Below are 14,551 nucleotides of genomic sequence, written 5' to 3'. Positions count from 1 at the left end.
GGGTGGCATGCTCAGAATACAGCACAATAAATAACCTTGCATTTTATGTGCTAGCAATGTTTGGATCGACTTACACCTGCGAGTCCTCATTTTCCTCTATGAATGCAATATAGACTCACCACAGGATCCGGGTTTCACATAAGTTAATTGTGGACTGCCTGCGCTTCTCTCACCCGACATCCACAAGATCGTGTCCGAGGGGAAATTCAACCTTTCCCATTGAGTAAGTAACTTAGTGGCCTATATAACTGTATTTAGTAAATACTAACATTATTGTGAGTGCTTATCCAGGGATATTTAGGTATCAAGTTGACAGTATTTTCTGTGTTCCGTTATTACAAGAGCAGGCTATCCCGATACAGACATTCGGACACAAATGTCACCTTTTTTTCTTTAAATGATTGTTTTTTGAAGGATGCTACATTTTTGGCCAGTTGCAATTGTAATTAGGCCTAATATAAAAATGTCACTTCTATTAGGTCATGTATTCTTTCTATTGTGAAAGATTCTGTTAAGCCTCATAGCCTACCTCAGCCATTAAAGGTATTGTCACGGCAGTCTAAGTCGTCCTACTCCTCAGACGAGGAGAGGCGAGAAGGATCTGAGGACCAATGTGCAGCGTGGAAATTTTCCATGATTTAATTAACACAAAACAAGACACTATACAAAATGACAACACAAACTAACCGTCACAGTCCTATCTGGTGCAGACCACAAACACAGAGAAAGGAAACAACCACCCACAATCCCCAACACAAAACAAGCCACCTATACATGATTCTCAATCAGGGACAACGATTGACAGCTGCCTCTGATTGAGAACCATATTAGGCTGGACACAGAAACAGACAAACTAGACACACAACATAGAATTCCCACCCAGCTCACGTCCTGACCAACACTAAACAAGCAAAACACATAAGAACTCTGGTCAGGACGTTACAGGTATATTTTATATAGGCCTAGGCTTGGCAGAAATAGACTCCAATTAAGCCATCTTGTTGTTTGCGAAATCAAAATAAGATTATTGTTGAAATGAATTACTCGAATGGGGTATGATTTCTCTATTTATTGCTGTGCAACACTTGCATAGAAAGTTAGCTATATTTTCAGCACCAGGCGCTGTTCAGCTGTTGCATCTGTTCGTTTCAGCACCACAAAATGGTCAACTGCATGCTTCATTAGTTGACTGCCTCCTGCATTCTCTCTCCTGATGAATGACGTTGGCTGACATATCCCAGTAATACATAATAAGGGAGAATGTGAGAATCTCTGGTAATTGAACATATTTCTTAAGATATTTTTGCAAATGCAATATTGCCTAAAGGACGCAAAATTGCTGGGACCGTGGCTGGCAAGTAAGCTGCATCACATACACCTAAAATAATATTGCGGTTGGGTTTAGGAGTCAGACAGAAAGCCAGCTGGTGCGCAGACCTCTACTGTGCACCATGACAGTGAAGCCTGTAATGTTACAGCTTTTTATTACTGTGTCAGTGTGAAAAGTAGGGAATTAGCTTGGGAAACTGACAGATCAATAACATTACATTGCCATAATGACTAATAAAATTCACATTGCAGTGAAAAAACTTCAGACTATCAATCTTTGGCAGATGGTTTCATCATTTGATTCAGGTCTTGTGTGATTGAAGCTAAAATAATAGATAACATTAGCCATCTTTTGGCCAGCTTTCTCTCTAACGGTACATCAACTGGCGAACGCTAACCAAGTTAATTTACATCTAAAACGGGACAAAACAAAGACTACAAAACATTTCCGTAAAAACAACAGCTGTTAGACAGCTATTATTACTATCTGACAGATAACTAGAAGCTAGAGCTGACCTGGCTGAGGTAGCTACTGTAGCTTATAAATTCACCTCAGTCGAGGGGATGAAACATTAGCTAACGTTACATTTCAGTTACAATACTAGCGCAGCACTACGAATAAACAGTAGTTTTAAAAAATTATGTTAATTTAAACAGTAGTTACCTTGCCAGCTACATCAGTCAAATAAAGAGTAGGCAGTTTCTGCTCTGCTTGCTTTTACAACTTGGTGAAAGATTGCAACTCATACACACTGAATTATGCTCAAGTCTCAGCTTTGCCTTCACACAGCCTGTCAGCCCACTCTGTGGTGTGCCCTTGGTCCTAAATCCAGCGGTGCTAAATCCAGCCAGCTGAACACGCCAAACAGCCCGACCGCTCGGAGGCGTCCGCAAGGTCCTAAAGCACACCGTTGCATTTTTTTGTATCACATTGCAATTATAAAACTGGGGGGGACAAAAATGCAATTTCAGAATGTGCAGGGGACATAACCCCTATCCACAGTGAAATTTGCACCACTGGTATAAAGTATGCTGAAATATAAAAACATTCAACCACTAGATGGGTAACCTAACATAGCGCTAGTTGGGGAAAAGACATCGGAAGAAAGGCCCAACATTTATCAAAACAATGCTTGCAATTTTATAGGATTTTTTAAATAATAAGTTAAACATTTACTGTTTACAGTCATTATTGTTTTTAAATGTTTTAATGTAAAGCTGCATGTCATGCAAATGTCACACACTTAAACTCAATAAATAGAGAAACACTTGAAATTCACCAAATAATACCCTGGAAGCATAGGCTACAGTATCTCCTGGTCGCTGAGCCTAGCCTACTGTCTCCTGTTCGCTGAGACAGTGAGAGGTTGCCAAGCCTATTGTGATTAGTACTGTTATTTCAGGGCATTGTGCTCTTGTCTCATTGTCTATTAATTATAGAGTTGATCATAGTTCAGTGTGTATGTGTTGCACTCTTTCACCGAGTTGTAAAAGCAAGCAGAGCAGAAACTGACTACCATTTTATAGACAGGGTTCTCCAAATGGCTACCCGTCGGCCAAATCTGTCCCGCCAGCAATATTATTTGCCACCCAAGGCCCCCCAAATGAATTATGCAATGTCCCAAGAAGGAAGTTACCTTACCTAAATAATACAAAGTTACATTTGAACTTAATTCATGAGGAGAGAGAATGCAAGCCAAACCTTCATATCATAACCGCTAAATGCTACACACTGCCTACATTGTTTTCACCATATTAGCTAGCGTCAAGTCAACATAGCTACTAGAACTAATGCGTTAGTAAACCCATTACGATCGTGCAGTACAGTGTACAGTTAGCAAGCAGTTTAGCAGTTACAATTTAGCAGTTAGACCGGCGGGCCCCTGTTCAATTATCGTCTTTCTCTCTCTTTGAGTCAATTACTTAGCACATTTTATCCAATGCAGTGCTAGCTAGCTGCATCTCATGCTTTCAGTACTAGATTCATATTCTGATCCTTTGATTTTAGGTGGACAACATGTCAGTTTATGCTGCAAGAGCTCTAACAAGTTGGAGAACGTCCTCCGGAAGTTGTCATAATTACTGTGTAAGTCTATGGAAGGGGGTGAGAATCACGAGCCTCCTAGGTTTTGTGTTGAAGTAATTGTACCCAGAAGAGGACAGAAACTAGCTGTCCTCCTGCTACACCATGGTGCTACCCTACAGAGTGCTGTTGAGGTTACTATAGACCTTCATTGCAAAACAGTGTGTTTTCATTAATTATTTGGTGACGGGAATATATTAAGTATAGTTTTATCTAAAATGGATAACTTTTTTAATGTTTCACTATATTTATTTCCATAAAATTCACTGAGGAGGACAGTCCTCCCCTTCCTCCTCCGAGGAGCTTCCACTGGGAGGTTGACCTGCAAGAATTTGGGATTTTGCTTCTTGCTTCTTTCATTGAAAATCCTATTTCTTCTTCTTCTTCTTCTTCTTCTTAGAGATTTGGTTGGTGGATCGCATCCAACTTTTAGGTGCATACAACGCCACCTTCTGTACTGGTGTGTGAGGTCACTCATCACCTACCTACATTATATTATTTGATATGACAATACAAAATTGGGAAATTTGCCGTGCCAACTCCAAACAAAATACGACTCATTCCACTATTGAACCCTATCCAGTCCTACTCCAGACCAACAGTCTGAGAGGACATAACACTACCACTCAACACCTCCTGCAGCTGTCTGCAATTAATCCTTGCAATCTCAAATACTCTGCCTCTGCCACCACAACCTCTATTTTCTGTGACTTTCAATCCATTTCTGCAGTATAATTGACAACCATGGCTATAAATGCTAAAAATTCCACCTTACTGAAGCTCATGTTCTTCCCATCACTCTCTCTTGGTCTCTGCCTACTCACAATAATCCTCTCAGGATCCCTCACCCTGTACACATCATCCTCTACCACTCTCTTCACTGCTTTGGCATAATACATTTTCTGTACTACTCCAACCCTGGCAACCTCAGTCTCCCTTTCGCTCACTGGACACCTCCGATCTCCAGCCCCCACAGTTAACACACAGAACACTTTCTCCACCGGTACCACACAATCCTTCACATTGACAATTCTGGATGTGGGAATGGGTGCTGTCCTCATTGAACATTAATCTGCCTGATGGTTTCATCATGGTCCATTACACCATTGCAAGGCACTCTTCATATAATTTATCAAAATGTTTTTATTTGTATGGCATGTTCAATGGAAACAAAGATTACAAACTTTGGCTGCATGGCCTTCGTCAGGGAGTACAAAGATACAATAATACAATTTCCTCTTTAGAACAGCATTTTCCAATCAATCCTGATTTGAAGAGGGAGTGGTTACAGAATTCAATGGACAACACCTTGTAAGCAATACTATACACATTAAAAAATAAAATGCTGTAGATATGTTTTCAAAGTGCTAATCAAGGCTAGAACCATCAGAACCCCAAGAAAAACAAAGTTCTAACCTTGAATATGACTGGGAAAAGTGGTAAGAATAGGAGAGACATCTATTTTATAGTACACTAGACCACAGCAGTCTAAACATAGCTGAGGGCAATAAAGCAATATGTCCACTAGATGACAGCAAAGGGACCTCTCACAACTCTACAGGAAAGTTGAGAAATCCATATCTTCATTTAAACCAGGATACTTAACTTAGTGACCTGTAGTATGTAAATCCCAAAACTTTCCCTTCGGTTTAGCTGTTTAGGGTGGTCCCCTTTTCTAATTGAGGCCGGAACATGATCCATACCCATAGCTCGTATGGAGGCAGGGTCGCCATGGTGTAAATACTTGTAGTGCCTTGTCATAGGGTAGTCTTCATAGCCTCCCTATATGGTGTACTTGTGTTCCGCTAAGCGGTCTCGAAGGCGTTTCTATGTCCGTCAAATGTAGAATACCTTGCACTGTGGACATTCCAATCGGTAAATGACATGAGTGCTGTTATAGTTAATGAAATGCTACCCTGATACTCCGTTTTAGAAGCTGTGTCAACAAAATATGTTTTATGTGCAATGTTTCTGCAATGGTTGCACTGGTTGCATTTTAAAAAGCCCCTGGGTTTGTGGTGTAGCCAAGATTTTTGAGAGTCACCTGAGCCACGGCATGTTCACCCTGCTACCATCTTGAAGGTTCAGACAGTACAAGTGCATCAAAGCTGTGAATGAGAGAATGAAAAACAACTTCTGTCTCCAGGTCATCAGACTGTTAAATAGACACCACTAGCTGCCCTCCACCCTGAACTTAGTCACTGTTACTAGCCGGCTACCACCCTGTACCTACCCTGCACTTTAGAGACTGCAGCTCGTGTCGCACTTCATATGCATGTACTGTGATCTGTGCCATAGATACCAGTGATACTGCATATGCTGTTTATAAATCTCAACAGACCATTATATACATATATATTTATAGTTCCAGACTCATAACATTGTTCGTTCTCATATACATTATTCCTCTCTCTAAATTGTGTTATATTCCTGTATATTGTTTTAATTAGGAGGTATTATATTATACAGTCATGTTACACTGTTCTGTATGTATAAGTGGGTAACCTGTGCAAGTGTGAGGTGTGTAATGAAAATGTGTAATTGTTGCATGTCTCACTCCCCCTGAGACACTCTGACAGAGGGGAGTCACAGATAGGTGGTGAGCCACAGATTGACATGCGACCCTGGAGCAATCAGGAATTGAACCGCCGATGCTTCAGTGGGAAGAGGGGTGAGATGTGTAAGCCAGGTGCGTTACTGGCTCAACGGTTCAAACCGCCAGGCTACCTACAGTATTGCTCTGTTGGAGCTAGAAACATAAGCATTTCACTGCACCTGTGATAACGTCTGTAACGTATGTGTATGCTGTCGATAATACTTCGATTCATGCTCAGATTAATTTGATTAGTAGAGCGGCTACTGTCGCGTCCTGACCGTAGAGAGTCCTTGGTGTTCTCTATGGTGAAGTAGGTACCGAGCTTGACTAGGCCGGCCTGTTTCTAGTACGTATATTTCTATGTTGGTGTGAATATGGTTCCCAATTAGAGGCAGCTGATTATCGTTGCCTCTAATTGAAGATCATTCTCAATGTAGACCTCTTCCACCTGCATTTGTCGGATATATGTTTTGGCTTCAGTTAGTGCCTTAGTGCGCTCATGTACTGGACGTTCGTTGATTCTTTGTTGATTTTGTGATGCTGCACTTTTGCAATAAAGCATGTGGAACCCCATTCAAGCTGCGCCTTGTTCCGCACCATTCTACTGAACGTGACAACTACTCCATGGTTTCATTCCACGACCGATGCTGTTTCAGAGCACTTTCTTATTTCACAATGTAGTGTTCGCAAAGCAGCTGTCCACTGGGATCTATACTGTATACGACTCCACAATGGGCAAGACACCAGATCATCGAGCTTACTTCCTGCCCTCAAAAGGTCACATCATATACAGCTAACACTACTATATTTGGCATTAGTCACTAGGAAGGCCACACGTTAAGACCTATCAAGGATCTAGGATCAAGTTTGAACAGGTTTTTGGTGCTTGTCACCTTGGCCATGTGGTTGATGATATCAGTCAGAGATGGTGTTTTTCTCCAAGCCCCCGTATTCTATAATCTCTGTTTCTCTGCAGCCCCACCACTTCCTGTCTAGCTTAGAGACAGAGACCCTCACTGCACGTCTCCATAAAGAGAAATAAACATCATTTATCATACTCCTTGTATCTTCAATCAATCAAATTGATTTAGAAAGGCCTTTTTACATCAGAAGATGTCAAAGTGCTAATACAGAAACCTTAAAATGTTCTTATTAGCATTTAATCCAACTAAGATGCTATTGATGAGTTTGTGGTTGTGTATTTCACAGCAAGAGGAAGAGTTTAAATCCTGAACAAATCTCAAACACCAAAACCCCGTCCCTCTTGCCCTGCTATCTGTGCAAGGCAACCACACTTTCCAGTTCCGACTAAGCCTGGCAAGTCATTATTACCACACGATTCAAGTACTTAACTCTTTTCCCCAATGGCTAATGCATTTTTTATTATCATGATTGTCTCCATATAGCAATTTTTCTTACTGCACTCTGTATTGCCTTACTGATAGTGCTCTATATCTGACTAGATGCTTCAGAACTCTATAACCACTCTTGTGAAAAACAAAATGACTCCAGCTGTCCATCACTACTGTAAATAAAAACACAGAATATCTAATGCATTCATGAATTAAATTAATTTAGCCGACATGTTGCGGTTCATCTGATGAAGGTGTATATGGGACTATTTATATAATGAATATGAAATCGGAGGGCAGAAATGATTAGTGATTAATTGTATCTATATTTCTGCTTCTTGTGACTCCACTCTTTGGCTGGAAAAATGGCTGTGTTTTTCTGTGATTTGGCGGTGACCTAACATAATCGCTTGTGGTGTTTTTGCTGTAAAGCCTTTTTGAAATCGGATACTGTGGTGGGATTAACAACAGGATTACCTTTAAAATGGTATAAGATACTTGTATGTTTGAGGAATTTTAATTATGAGATTTCTGTTGTTTTGAATTTGGCGCCCTGCAATTTCACTGGCTGTTGGCGAGGTGGGACGCTAGCATCCCGAACGATCCCAGAGAGGCTAAATGGCCGCACAAACCGCGGACCCAGCTTCCGGCGGGGCAGGCGGAGGGGCAGGTTTCGGGTCGAGAGGCAGACTCGGTCCCGTGGTGCGAACACCGGAGCCTCACTGCAGTGGCGGTCTGCGTTCTCTTTCTGGCGCAGGTGAACACGGACAGCCTCCCATGTCTCCTCTGCGCGCTTGAACCAGTCGTCCACCACTGGAGCCTCGGTCTGGCTCTGATGCCAAAGCGCCAGAACCGGCTGGTACCCCAGTACGCAGAGAGGTTAGTGGAGGAGTGCCGAAGCGAGTTCTGTGCCATCTCGGCCCAGGGCAAGAATGCCGCCCACTCCCCCAGTCGGTCCTGGCAATAGGACCACAGAAACCTGCCCACATCCTGGTTTACTCTCTCCACCTGCCCATTACTCTTGGGGTGAAACCCTGAAGTAAGGCTGATCGAGACCCCCAGACGTTCCATGAACGCCGTCCAGACCCTAGATGTGAACTGGGACCTCGATCAGACACTATATCCTCAGGCATCCCGTAGTGCTGAAAGACGTGCGTAAAGAAGGCCTCCGCAGTCTGAAGGGCCGTAGGGAGACCGGGCAGGAGGAGATGACAGGACTTAGAGAAACGATCCACAACGACCAGGATAGCGGTGTTACCCTGTGAGGGTGGAAGATCAGTCAGAAACTCCATCGACAGGTTCGACCAAGGCCGTTGTGGAACGGGTAAGGGGTGTAGCTTACCTCTGGGCAGGTGCCTAGGAGCCTTACACTGGGCGCACAACGAGCAGGAGGAAACATAAACCCTCATGTCCTTAGCCAAGGTAGGCCACCAGTACCTCCCGCTCAAACAGTGCACTGTCTGACCGATCCCAGGTTGACTAGAGGAGGGTGACGTATGGGCCCAATAGATCAACTGGTCACGAACAGCAGACGGGACGTACAGACGCCCAGCGGGACACTGGACGGGAGCGGGCTCTGCACGTAAAGCCTGCTCAATGTCCGTGTCCAGCTCCCACACTACCGGCCCCACCAGGCAGGAGGCGGGGAGTATGGGAGTGGGATCCATGGGCCACTCCTCTGTGTCATACAGAGGAAACAACCCCGGCACCGATCGGCAGTGTGACCTCCGCGGCCACAGATGGTGCACGAGCTGGAACCCCCTCCGGTCTCCCTGCGCACCGCCCCTCCCAGCTCCATGGGTAACGGAGAGGGGGTGCGGGGGGATGGAACCAACAGACGCGGATCTGAACGTCCGCGGGTAGCCAGCAGGTTGTCCAGCCGGATGGACAGGTCCACCAGCTGGTAGAACGTGAGGGTGGTGTCTTTGCAGGCCAACTCCCGACGGACGTCATCGCGCAGACTGCAGCGATAACGGTCGATCAAGGCCCTGTCTTTCCATCCCGCGCTGGCAGCCAGGGTCTTAACTCCAGGGCGAATTCCTGGGCGCTCCTCGTCCCTGTCACGAGAATCTTTATCTCTATGTTCTAACTGAACTTTCTTTATACTCCATCTGTATCTTAGAGGTTGTAAAGCTCTACGTTTTAATAAACAGACAATGTCCCATCATACAAAGGTTCAATACTTTATTCAGAGAGCGCTCTGCCCCGAAAAACAGAGCCAGTCTTTTATACACACACAAATCCTTATCTTAGGCTACTCCCTGTTCAAACAAACAGTATTTTCCCACTGACCACAGAATAGAGAAAAAACTATCAATCTTGTCACGTTCTTCAAGTCTTTCACTTCTCCTCCCCCGTTGGTTGAAAAACCTCTAATGGTTTTCTGTTTTCTGTTTTACAACTGCACCCTGCCTGCATATCTATAAAATAATATAATGCCCTAGTTCTAGAATTCTAACAGAGCTACACACATTCTCAGATTATATTCTTATGATTCTAACACATTTCACACAGTTATACAATTCTGGGTGGAATCCTTTAGTCATTACCATTAAACATTCAAATGATTATATCAGTCCCATGCCTCAGATGGAAGAGGCATTCACCTCTAGGTGAACACCTCAAACTGGTCCAACGCCGCATCTCCCTCTCTCCACACAGAGTTGGCCCATTCCAGGGCTTTCCCGGTGAGGCACGAGATGAGGGCGGACACCCTTTCACGGCCCGAAGGAGCCGGGTGGACGGTGGCCAGGTATAGATCCAGCTGCAAAAGAAACCCCTGGCAGTTCGCAGCCTACCCATCATATTCCTGGGGCAGGGAGAGACGAATCCCACTGGAACCAGGAGAAGGGGGGGCGCTTAGTCGAGACCCCGGTTGTGCTGATGGAGGCGCTGGGAGAACTCCCTATCTCTCCCAGCAGTCCATTGTCTGGACAATGCGGTCCATGGCGGTGCCAAGATGGTGGATCATTGCTGCGTGCTCCCGGACACACTCCTCCACCCCTATACCCGGGACACCTGCTCCTGCTGACTCCATAGAGTGGTCCGGAATTCTGTAATAGGGTGCGTACTAGCGGTAGAGAAGTCAGGCGCAGGAGAGCAAAAACTGACTTACAATGGTGTCTTTTAAAACCTTTCAGTGATACCCATCCCGGATCCGGGATCCTCCTCATCAAAAATCTGACTAGCATAGCCTAGCCTAACGGGACAGGGATATCATATAATATAATTTTCATGAAATCACAAGTGCAATACAGCAAATGAAAGATAAACATCTTGTGAATCCAGCCATCATTTCCGATTTTTTAAATGTTTTACTGTGAAAACACTATGTATTTCTATTAGCTAACCACATTAGCCAAACACACAACTGCATATTTTCACCATGTTTCTACCGCATAGGTAGCTTTCACAAAACAGACAAAATAGAGATAAAATTAGTCACTAACCAAGAAACAACTTCATCAGATGACAGTCTTATAACATGTTATACAATACATTTATGTTTTGTTCGAAAATTTGCATATTTGAGGTATAAATCATAGTTTTACATTGCAGCTACCATCAAAAATATCCCCAAAGCAGCCAGAATAATTACAGAGAGCAACGTGAAATACCTAAATACTCATCATAAAACATTTATGAAAAATACATGGTGTACAGCAAATGAAAGATAAACATCTTGTGAATCCAGCCAATATTTCCGATTTTTTAAGTGTTTTACAGCGAAAACACAATATAGAATTATATTAGCTTACCACAATAGCCAAACACACAAACGCATTTATTCACCGCAAAAGGTAGCTTTCGCAAAAACCAGCAAAAGATATCAAATTAATCACTAACCTTGAACAATTTCATCAGATGACAGTCTTATAACATCATGTTATACAATACAATTATGTTTTGTTCGAAAATGTGCATATTTAGAGCTACAAATCCTGATTATACATTGTGAATACGTAGCATCGATTCACCAGAATCTCCGGAGATATTTTGGACACTCACCTAATCTAACCAAAGAACTCATCATAAACTTTACATAAAAATACTTTTATGGCAAATGAAAGATACACTGGTTCTTAATGCAACCGCTGTGTTAGATTTTTTTAAATAACTTTACCATAACATACAGCTTGCGTTATTGCGAGACAGCGCTCACCAAAACGGCGGAGAATAGGACTCAACATTTTACACAGAAATACGAAATAACATCATAAATGTTTTCTTACTTTTGTTGAGCTTCCATCAGAATGTTGTACAAGGAGTCCTTGGTCCAGAATAAATCGTTGTTTGGTTTTAGAATGTCCATTTCTTCTGTCGAATTAGCAACCTTGTCTAGCCATGTGGCGCGAACATGCCCATCAACTCTTGGTGCAAAGAACGTAAAATTCCAAAAGTCCCAAAAAACGTTGAATAAACTAATAAAACTCGGTTGAAAAAACCTACTTTATGATGTTATTATCACATGTATCAAATAAAATCAGAGCCGGAGATATTCGCCGTGTATACGTAACGCTTTTCAGAAGCCAATGTCGAGCTCCGCGGCGCGCCTTGGTAGACAAAGAAAATTCCTGACCTGCCACTCCAAAAGCTCTTGTTCGGCCTCAGATCAAGTTTAATAAACATAAAACCACCGTAAACAGAACAATGGGTCAAACAAAAACCGGTATACACCAGCATAACGTGCACAAGCCCTACAACAAACAATTCCGGACAAGGACATGTAGGGGAACAGAGAGTTAAATACATAACATGTAATTGATGGAATTGGAACCAGGTGTTAGGGAAGACAAGACAAAACCAATGGAAAATGAAAGGTGGATCGGCGATGGCTAGAAAGCCGGCGACGTCGACCGACGAACTCCATCCGAACAAGGAGAGGGACTAACTTCGGCGGAAGTCGTGACAGTAAGAGTACATGGCCATAATGGCTAGATAATTTTTCAAGCTGTTCAAACATTTATAGATGACCAGCAGGGTCAAATAATATAAACAGTTGTTATAGAGGGTGCAACCAGTCAACATCTTAGGAGTAAATGTCAGTCGGCTTTTCATAGCCGAGCATTTAGAGGTCAAGACAGCAAGTGCGTGTACGTGAGCAGCGTGTGAGAGAGAGAGAGTGGATCGAAACACACACACACACACAGTAACACGTGTTAATGAGTTATGAGAGCCAATCTGTTATCCATCGATTAGTTTAATAGCCCGGCTGCTGTAGGTGTGAAAATCCCCCATATTTGCAATGTATTCGATGCTTAAGTACTCTAAAGTTTTACACAGTATCTGTTCATCAACATCTTTTTGCCTTCGTTAATAAAATAAAAAAAGACTTCCAAAATGCAGATGTTTATTTCAACTACTGTACAGTACATCTCAGCTACATTTTAATTGCACTTACCCCCAGCTCCACGACCACGGGTAAAACCTTGCTGAGGTGATCAATGTATTTGTTGCATTGTTTTATCGTCAGTTTCTTGCTTGTAGGCTTGGAAGAGTTACACATATATATTTTCACAATAAAGTTGGCTAATGAAGGCAACAAATTGTTGCTTACTGGAACACCAACAGTCATCTAATTGTTATAATAAAATTTGAAGAAATAGCCTACCCAAGTGTGGTCAACTATTTCAGCACCGTTTCGTGCTGCTCTGAGACAACCATGGGGACTGGTCTTGATAAATCAATTAGATTTTTATTTCCCCTGAATCTCTGTTTGGGTATTGGTTAGCCTACAATTATGGGGTGGAAATGTTAGGAATATTTTGCTCTTAGTAGCCTACTCCCAACCGTTCACGTTAGACAGCGCCATATGGAAACACTGAGGGTTTTGTTTTTTGTTTCTTGGAATAGAAACACCATTATTTGAGTCAAATTAATTTACTTCTCTGGGATATGTGGGGCGCTAACATCCCACTTGGCCAAAAGCCATTAAAAATGCAGAGCGCCAAATTCAAATAAATTACTATAAAAATCTAACTTTCATGAAATCACACATGCAATACACCAAATTAAAGCTACACTTGTTGTGAATCCAGCCAACATGTCAGATTTCAAATAAGCTTTTCGGCGAAAGCAAACGATGCTATTATCTGAGGATAGCACCATGGTAAACAAAGAGAGAGAAGCATATTTCAACCCTGCAGGCGCGGCACAAAACGCAGAAATAACAATATAACAATAACAATCACAAATGGTCCTTTTGTTCGAATTAATTCCGTCGATATATATCCAAAATGTCAATTTATTTGGCGCGTTTGATCCAGAAAAACACCAGTTCCAACTTGTGCAACGTGACTACAAAATATCTCAAAAGTTACCTGTAAACTTTGCCAAAACATTTCAAACTACATTTGTAATACAACTTTAGGTATTTAATGTAAAAAATCAATAAAATTGAAGACGGGATGATCTGTGTTCAATACACGATTAAAACAAACTGTAGCTAGCTTTCTGGGCATGTGCATCTATCTAACAGTACACTTCAAGTGACCCTTGTTCAAGATGGCCGTACTTCTTCATTACACAAAGGAAAAAACCTCAACCAATTTCTAAAGACTGTTGACATCCAGTGGAAGCGGTAGGAACTGCAAGAAGGTCAATTAGAAATCTGGATTCCCAATGAAAGCTCATTGAAAAGAGAGTGACCTCAAAAAAAAAATCTGAATGGTTTGTCCTTGGGGTTTCGCCTGCTAAATAAGTTATGTTATACTCACAGACATGATTCAAACAGTTTTAGAAACTTCAGAGTGTTTGCTATCCAAATCTAATAATAATATGCATATCTTATCTTCTGGGGATGAGTAGCTGGTAGTTGAATTTGGGCATGCTTTTCATCCAAACGTGAAAATGCTGCCCCCTATCCTAGAGAAGTTAACCTCTAAAGGATCGGTAGGTCCCCCGCGGGACGGTTAAGCTAATGTAGGCTAATGCGATTAGCATGAGTCTGTAAGTAACAAGAACATTTCCCAGGACATAGACATATCTGCTTTTGGCAGAAAGCTTACATTCTTGTTAATCTAACTGCACTGTCCAATTTACAGTAGCTATTACAGTGAAAGAATACCATGCTATTGTTTGAGGGGAGTGCACAGTTATGAATTTGAAAAGTTATTAATAAACCAATTAGGCACATTTGGGCAGTCTTGATACAACATTTTGAACAGAAATACAATGGTCCATTGGATCAGT

This window comes from Salvelinus alpinus, chromosome 6 (genome assembly GCF_045679555.1).
Source record: "Salvelinus alpinus chromosome 6, SLU_Salpinus.1, whole genome shotgun sequence".
NCBI classification, from domain to species: domain Eukaryota; kingdom Metazoa; phylum Chordata; class Actinopteri; order Salmoniformes; family Salmonidae; genus Salvelinus; species Salvelinus alpinus.
This window is presented reverse-complemented; position numbering follows the sequence as displayed.